Source organism: Quercus suber, unplaced genomic scaffold (assembly GCF_002906115.3).
Source record: "Quercus suber isolate HL8 unplaced genomic scaffold, Cork oak 2.0 scaffold_886, whole genome shotgun sequence".
Lineage (NCBI taxonomy): Eukaryota > Viridiplantae > Streptophyta > Magnoliopsida > Fagales > Fagaceae > Quercus > Quercus suber.
Window position 1 is genome coordinate 194,773 of NW_027070313.1, and position 9,199 is coordinate 203,971.

At 33.3% G+C, this 9,199-nt stretch overlaps 2 long non-coding RNA genes across 4 annotated transcripts; one reads left to right on the forward strand and one right to left on the reverse strand.

Annotated features, from left to right (window-relative positions):
- Positions 1 to 4,050: 4,050 nt before the first annotated feature.
- Positions 4,051 to 5,877, reverse strand: LOC136065217 (uncharacterized). 3 transcript variants are annotated; one of them, XR_010626856.1, is made up of 4 exons: positions 5,692 to 5,877; positions 5,293 to 5,572; positions 4,591 to 4,686; positions 4,051 to 4,312 (listed from the first exon to the last, which is right to left on the reverse strand). It is a non-coding gene; the product is annotated as an uncharacterized LOC136065217 (long non-coding RNA). The 3 variants fall into 3 exon arrangements; XR_010626855.1 differs by having other exon boundaries at positions 5,712 to 5,876; XR_010626854.1 differs by having other exon boundaries at positions 4,052 to 4,312; positions 5,293 to 5,871.
- Positions 5,878 to 5,937: 60 nt separating this feature from the next.
- LOC136065216 (uncharacterized) lies at positions 5,938 to 6,914 on the forward strand. Its single transcript, XR_010626853.1, has 2 exons — positions 5,938 to 6,241; positions 6,328 to 6,914. It is a non-coding gene; the product is annotated as an uncharacterized LOC136065216 (long non-coding RNA).
- The last annotated feature ends 2,285 nt before the right edge of the window (positions 6,915 to 9,199 follow it).

The window sequence follows — 9,199 nt, forward strand, 5'->3', positions numbered from 1 at the left end:
TCTAGAACAAGTCCTGCAAAGACCACATTTAATTTCATTTGTCCTCGATCTGTACCTTACCAGGAAGAACAATAATAACAAGGAAAGGGAGGGAAAATTTTCGGTGAGTTACACAAGTTTACCAAAAAATAAAATTCGTGTTCAACAATGTAGTTTAAATAATATGTAGTTTTTTTTTTTTTTTTTTTGGTTTCTTTTTTGGATAAATGTTTTCAGCTTTACACAACAACAACAATAATAATAATAATAATACAAGTAAAATGAATTGGGAAGACATCTATTTATTTTGAAAAAAAGTAACAAAATTGGGAAGACAATTCAAACTATATGTGAACATGTAGTTTAAGCTTTTTTAAAGCTATCCGGTTATTTATTTATTTATTTATTTATTTATTTTTATTATTATTATCAAAAAAGTGAGTAGGCTTTTTAGTTACCTAACCAACTAAAACCACCTCAATTTACCCCAAGGGGCTAGAAAGTCTAAAGCACTTCCTGCTTCAATGTGATGAAAATGGAATGAAAAATTGCCTCTTAACTCACCAAATCATTTTTTCTCAAAAAACTGACCAAATCCTTCGGCTAAGTGTTTTTACTTTTTAAATATATGCTAAAATCTCTCTCTCTCTCTCTCTCTCTCTCTCTCACATATATATAAGGGCACTTTAAATTCCTTGTAGGCAGATCATTTATTTTTATCAAGTGATCCTAGTGAATTTATATGAGGAGTGGCTTATGGTTAACCCAAATGCAACGTATAGAATAACCTTTTGAATTTTATATAACCCAAATTTGATTGGCTTATAGTTTTAAAAATTTTATATAATTAAAATAAATTCTCTAAAAAGACTAAAATAAAATTTTATGTATATTGAAGCACAAAAAATAAAATAAAATATCTTTTTCTTTTCTTCTTTCCAACATTTTTTGGGTATATCCAAACCTTATTTTTTTTATATATATATATATATAACCGAAACTTTTTGAAACTTTCACAAATTTTCACATCAATACAATATAAAAAAAAAAAACATAAAAAAAGTTTTCTAAAACTCAATGCTTTGCCTTTCCCTTTCGTGATGCTCTGCCATCTCTTCCCTGCCTTTCTCTACCAGCTCCTCCTCTATCAGCTCCTCCTCGATCAGACCCACGGCAAACCAATAGCAAAGCATCGCATCGCTCTAAAGACCCACAGACACAAAAGCTTTTGAGAAACCCAACTTTTTTCTGTCCAATGTCTCTTATGCTCTTTGACAACTTCTTAACTCTTTGACAACTTCAGAAGCCAGAAATACTTCCTTAGAACTATCCCAAATCTGCCAATTTGATGCTTCTCTTTTTGTATCTTGGTCTCTTCTCTTCTTCTCCATTGTTTCTTGTGAGCTTTGCAATACAATTTTTTCATCGTGGTCTCTGCGTGTTCCTCTACTCTTAGTCTTCTTCGTTTTTTCTATCAAATCTTTCTTTGTTGGTTACCGCTTCTCTCTATTGGTTTTTGAGTTTTGCTTGGGGTTATCAAGTTATGAATGACGAAAGGTAAATAGAGCCAAATGCCAAGACTTTCATTTTGTAAATTTTGAAATGCAAGTACATATTGGAAGAGAACATGTGGAGGAGATAATATGAAGATTAAGAAAATAAATAAAACCTAAGAGCAACAGAGAATGAGTGGAGGTGAAAAAACGTTAGTTATAAAAAATGAAAAAAAAAATTTGTTGTCAAATGTTAGGTACTTCTGTACTTGAGATGAGATATGTGTAACAAAAATATTGTTAGAGATATTACAAATTAGGTTTTACTAAATTATGCTTTTAAGGTATGTATTAGTAAATTAGTTTAGAAAATTTTTTTTGGAGAAAAATTAAGTAGCTTGAAAGAGTTGAGAAAAGAGAAGAGCTTGAGAAAGGGAGGAAATACATTTTTGATAAGCATTTGATAAAACTTGAAGATGTAAGCACAATTATGATTATAGTAATATATTACTTCATAATATTTGTATTTATCTCATTTTTAATATTATTTTATAATATTACATGTTTCATCTTATATTAGAGCCAATTTAAATTTCAATAATTGAAATTTGAGAAATGTTTAAACCTAAACATGTTAATATTTGATTTAATTTAAAACATTCTCGTGCATCGTATAAGTTAATGACTAATATCATATAAAACCCAGCATAATAAAAATACTCCCTCACACTGTAACAGTCAAAACAATGAGGAAAAAACCAAAACAAAAATTATAACAAAAAAAAAGGTACAAAAACACCAACTATTTTAATTGGCTAGGCTAGCCAATCACAAAAACATCATCTCCACTACCCCGCACGTGACGTTTGTTTATTATTATTATTATTATTCTTTAAAAACCCTCAGTAAATATTACACGTGGCCTATATCAGATTCCCACCTGGACGCATATGTTCTGACCTTTGAGGGGTTTTGATAAAATTGATTCCATCAAGGAGGAGCTTGAAAAGGCTTATCCAGGGGTAGTTTCATGTGCTGATATTGTTTCTATTGCCACTAGAGATGGCATTATGCTGGTATGTTCTTGATCCTGAATTTTCATATGTTCTCTCTCTTTTTAAGATATTTTTTGTTAATAGTACGGGTCAGTTCACCTAACGGTTTTAGCAACAGTTTAAGGTTTAGGATCTGATGATTGTTTGTGGATAAAGATGCCTAAATGAAACTCAGTGATGTAAGAAACAGACTTTAAAAGAGTTGGTATCTCTTTACATTTTTATATGTTGAGGAGTCTATCAATAAGATTCTAAAGTACATATTGATTATGTGGAAAACTTAGAAAATTAATAAATTGAGAGTATGTTTCTAGTGATTTTTGCTGTTTTGGTTTCCACAAATTGTTACAATCACCTTTGCTTACCAACTAGTTGTTTCAGGCACTTTTTGGTAATGGTTTTTCAAGTCTAAAACGTCAAAAAAATTCAAAAATAAATAAAATGAAATACTTTTCTTATTCCAATTTCTGTTAAACTGACAATAAAGAACAGCTCTATATTGATAACTCTTTTTATTGGAGTTCTCTGATGTAAACTACTATACTTGACATCACAGGCTAGACAGCATTCTTTCATATTTCAACAGACACCTGATCTTAGGCGTCTTGGCCTCNTGGATTGTAGACAATTTTTTAATTCCATTCCGTTCCAGTTGATATACTGCACTCTGGTCCATAAACTAATTTATTAAACCCTTTATTCTGTCTCGGTCAAAATTCTAACATTTAAGGTGGAATATGCATTCCTTACCAAAATTTATTTTGCGACTTCCTTATAAATCTTTTTTAAAATAAAACCCCACTTCTAGGAGATTTTATGAACTTTTTTATTAGTTTAATTATGTATGATATGTTTTTTTTTTTCAAAAAAGAAAAAAAAATATACATGTGTATCTATATAAATAAATGAGATTTTATGAAATTTTAGTTTATTTAATTATGTAAGATATTATTATGAGCCTTTGGTTTGTTTAATTAAATGTGATATTTTATGATCCTTTGTATTTTTTTTAATGTTATATATTTTATAAGATTTAAACTTCAAGCTATTCAATTATTTTCATTTGTTTTAGTGACCAAAACTTAAGTGGTCTATTGAGGTATATGTACAAACACTCAAAGATGCAGCTGTTTTGAACTTATGATTAACTATGGACAGACTACCAGCGCCTAAGCATAAATTAGTTCAATATCTGGAGTGAGAAAAATAAATGATCATTGAAAGGAAACTGCCAAATCAGGATATTTACTTAACATAAGAACACAGAGAACAAACATAAGAGATGAAAACTACGTATCTGGGGAGAAGATAAATTATGGACACAAACACAGTTTAGGCATTGCTAAAAGACAGAAGTCACTATTTTAGAACAAATCAAAACTGTAAGAATTAATAGAGAAAAAATTCAAATTACATTTAAAAGACAAGATAATGATAAAATCTATAAGCAGAGTTACTAACTGAAAAGTTTTCTAAGAACAAACCATTTTCATGACACATAAAAAGATAAGCAATTTAATTTTGCTAAATAGCTACCAAAGTCAAGGACATGTAGTCATACCAGTTCCTACTATAGGGAAACTATTCTGTGAGCTACTGAAAAATGGAATCAATTACATAGTCTGCATATCCAAAACTAAGTCCCAACCTCTAAAATTGGTTTTTTGACAGCAGTCATCAATCTCAAAATTTTTGGAAATTTGAGTTTGCATCAAACAATCTCTCTCTCAGAAAATCAGAGGTTGCAGAAATGACACTTTTGATGGCATCAGCAGCACTTCTAACCTTCAAAATTTCAAAATTGAAGAATTTAGATTCTCAAGTAACAGATGAAGAGATGAATGAAGACATTCATAACAAGAAAAATCTCCTCCTAGGCATAAATTAAAAATGCCTATTCCCTGAACAATAACCAATTTGAGGAAAACATAACTATAATCAGTACCACCTAAAGCCATTAAGGAGAAACTGCTAAATTGATGCAAGATTCACTAAATGAAATAAGGTGAAGGAAAATATAAATTCAAGTTGCAGCATAGCAGTGTCAGAAGAAGAAGTTTAACCTGTCGATTGAAGATGATGGGTTAGATTCGGGTGAATGGATCCACGACTATAGCATTGTCTTTAAATGTGCATAACAAAAAGCATACCAAAACCTTCTGCAGGCATGAAAATGAAAAGTGTAATTGAGTACAAATTGATGAGAATAAAACATAATGGCATCTGATTAAAAGCTATTCCTATGAGCAACTTTTGAATTCTAATTGATGGTCAAAGCAATAAAGAAAATTATAGAAAAATCAGTATCTTTTTTTCAAGACACACAGAATTGTATATTTTCCTAGTTCTGAAGTTCAAACTCAAAATGAATAAACTAACGTCTCCTTCAGATGATGAATAATCAGCCAAAACTCTTTAGTAACATGAACACCCAATTGAAATTAATTTGGATATTATTATCACAACATACATTATGAGCTGCCCCATATTATTGAACTTTTGAAAACATTCAAACCATTAGAATTCTATATTTCTAATGAACTTAACAACAAAAACATATTTACATGCAGTTTTAACTAGCTACTTCATTATTTTGACCATGTCCAATTATGCCATTGCCTTTATAAATAGGCTCAAATTAGCAAAGGAAAGAAATGTAGAAGTCACAGCATCTAAATTCAAACATAGAACATTAGAGAAAGTAATATGAAAGAATAAAGATCTCATGAGATCATTATGGTCAAGACTGCCACTTAGAAACTGACCAAAAGCAAGGAGCGGTTTCGTTGGACTTGACCTTGAGATCCATTGATTGCAGGACCCCCTTTTTGGGTCTCGACATCCCCACTGCAAACTCACTCAATTCCAATGATGCCATGGATGAAGAAGAAGGCTGAGTGGTGGTCCCATTACTATCTTGGAACCTCATTCTCATCTCAGGGAGAAAATCAGGAGCTATGGTTGGATCAGGCTGCCTGGTCCCCTTGAAGTCAGAGAAGCGTTTCTGTATGAATTCACAATCAACTTTCCCAATGTTGTGTGTACCTTCAGATGATCAAGAAACCAATACAAACCAAATAACTTTTTAAACCTTTTTCAACTCCATAAGACAAGGGGGAAAATGAAAGAAAGGGAGAGTGCTAGTAAGTCCCTAGAAGACTAACAGCTTCTTTTTCATCAAAACCTCTATGGGCAAAAAGGTGAAGTGTTTGTGTTATGTTATCATCCAGTCGTGGAATCTCGGTCAGTGTCGTCACTGCCCCTTGGCACCTTTCAGTAGATTTCCTTTTTTGTTGATTTGGGAGAGAAGAAAGAGAAAGAAATAAGACATTCAAAGAACACCAAGCTGCGCAAATGGCAAGGAATGCTGAAATCAAAGAGGCCAAGACGCCTAAGATCAGGTGTTAGCAGCCAAGCTGAGCATAGCTATTTTGTGCTTTTGTCTGTTTTCTTAGATATATATATATATATATATAAATATATATATAATTTATTTTGCAATATCTAGCTGCTCTTGTTATTGGAATTCTCTGATTATACTTGACATCACAGGCTGGTGGCCCTTTCTATCCAGTGTCAACAGGCCGGAGGGACAGCACTCATATTTCAATGAAGGACTGGCTGATATTCCATGACCGGGTTATAATATAACACAGACACTACGCCTTTTTACCCTTTAGAGGTTTTGATGAAGAGCAACACTCACTTTTCTAGGTACTTGCTAGCTTGGCCTTTACTCATTTTACGAACTTGTTTTATGCAGTTGAAAAAGGTTTGAAATGTTCTTTGGTTTGCATCAGTTTCTTGATCATCTGAAGGTGCACACAACATTGGGGAGATTGGTTGAGTTCATACAGAAACTCCTCTCTGACTACAAGGGGACAGGGCAGCCTGACTGAAATGAGAATAAGGTGCCAAGAAAGTAATAGGACCACCACTCAGCCTTCTTCTTAACCCACGGAATCATTGGAAATGAGTGAGTTTGCATGAATTCACAGCCAATCATTAAAGGGGAGCGGACTTCTTTTTGCTGATCAGCAGTTTCTGGCTAATGAGAAGACCGCAAGACTTGTAAGGGCTTGTGCTTCAGATGACGGATCAACCTCCTGAATGGACTTTGCTTGGGCAATGATGAAGATGTCAGGGCTTAATGTTCTGACTGGATATCTAGGTCAGGTCCGATGGAACTGCTCCTTGCCTATGGTCAGTTCCTAAGTGACAGTCTTAACCATAGTGAACTCTTGACATCTTTATTTTTTCATATAGGCTTCTGTTTAAGTTCAATGTTTGATTGTAGATGCAGTGACTTCTACGTACTTCTACGTTTCTTGCGTGTACTAATTTGAGTCTATATATACTGGCAATGGCATAGAGTAGAAATATGTTATGGCTGTTGAGTTCTTTAGAAATATAGAATTCCAATGTTTGGAATGTTACCAAAAGCTAACTAATATTTGGGGAGCTCATAATGTATTAATTTTAATTGGGGCCTTGGAGCATTCACCTTACTCTACACAAATTTAGCTAAATTAACTCCAAAAAGGCTACTGTTACTATTTTAACAAGCATACACCTACATCAACCTCAATATTTATTTTTTTACTCTTACAAAAATATTATTTTTTTCCTCTCTTCCCCATCCTATTTCACAGCCACACTCACACCACCAAGCATCCCCTGCCATTGAAAACCCAGGCCTTTGAACACCGAATTCTCTGTCAAACTCATCCACCAAATCTATAAAATCAGTAAACCCATCCACAAAATCTATAAAATCAGTAAACCTTAACAAAATCAACAATTTTTCAATCAAAATCAGTAACTGTTCATCGCCCGTCTGCCAACAAAATCAGTAAAGTGTGATGACAATGATGAAGAATGGAGATTTGTTCAAGGAGGAACTTAATTGGCCATGGATGTTTTATTCAAAGGAAGAGAGAGAGAGAGAGCTTGGTCTAGTTGAGGGAGAAAGTGTCAGTGAGCAAGAGAGATGAGTTTAAAATTGGCTGAAACACTGTTCATTTGTTAGCTATTTTGGGAAAATTGTAGAAGCGCTCTAAGGGACTCTAGCTATTTTTTTTGGACTAAATTAGATTTACAAATTGCTTTTGCCATGGAGACCTATGTGGAAATGAGTGTGGTTCTATAGGGAAGTTGTAACAGAGTTCTTTTTTCATTTGGATTGGTCTTTCTTTGAAAGGGAACATCCTTGGAATGTTTCGGATGTCATTCTCTTCAGCATCGAACCAGCATGAAAAGATTTCCCGACTATAGATTTGTACCACATGCTTATGACTCTTACACATCTCCTGATAGCCTTCAACATAACCTAGTCAAAATCTTAAAAGAACAGCAGAATAAAATGGAACTAGTCAAATGATTAGATCAGCAAATTTCATGCTCACAACTTATCATTTGAATAATAGAGAAAATACCATGAATATATTACTTTAAGCTAATTAGTAAGAAAAAGGAATGATCATGCACCACCGGGTTTTGTTTTGAATACACACAACGAAGAAGGGCTAGCAAATATGAATTTCAGACTGCTTCGCTCTTATAGGCCCCAAAGACCACACAAAGGAAATTATGAAGAGTAGCTGATTAATATGCATCAGTTAATAAATTGCAATATATAGGGGTAGTAGCTATTATGCTTGAACCAAAAATAAATCCAATTGTTCTTATATATCTTTTGGAATCATTAAAGTTGAACAAAATGCTCTCCCATTGCTATATATTCCCAATATCTATAAAATATTAGCCAACCTTCATTTTTCAGCAGAATACCAAGATCTCATAAGCCAACCATTTTGGCTACATAGAGATAGTCCTTCAATTACTAAGAAGGAATAAACCCAAAATCAAGTCCTTCTCACCGTGATTTTTGCAAAAGCTCGTGCCTAGTTTCCGCACAAAAAGTCCAAGTCTTTTGTATTTGGAAAACAGGCTTTTCTAAAATGCACGTTTACATTTCGTTACCAAACATGTTTTTTGAATTTTCATCTTAAAAACACGTATTTCCGCACAAAAAAGTCCAAGTCTTTTTTATTTGGAACACAGGTTTTTCTAAAATGCACGTTTACATTTCGTTACCAAACATGCTTTTTGAATTTTCATCTTAAAAACACGTTTTTCCGCACAAAAAAGTCCAAGTCTTTTTTATTTGGAACACAAGTTTTTCTAAAATGCACGTTTACATTTCGTTACGAAACATGCTTTTTGAATTTTCATCTTAAAAACACGTATTTTGCTGACTACAGGTTGTTGCTGATTATCCTGTTTATGATCCTTCTCCTAATAATCATGGCTGCCTATAAATATATCTATCTAATCTATGCCATCTCCAATTTCAAACAAAACACCATAAATAAAGATATCCTTCTTCCTTCTGATTTCTATCAAAACCAAAGCAAATATGGGGCGGATACCTTTCTTTGTCATTTTCTTCCTCGTCAAGAACTCATAAGCCATGTACCCAGCTAGAAGCCAATTCGAAGATTTCAGCTCCCTCGGCTTAGAAGCTTGAGCCGGAGCTGGAGTTGGAGCCAGAGCCGAAGCCGTTGAAGGCGACGGTTTTAAAGAATATAAAGCTTCTCTTTCTTTACGTTTTCTTGAGGCCCCAGGTGTCAAAATCCGACGAGAATGATAGCTCATCGTAGCCTTTCAACC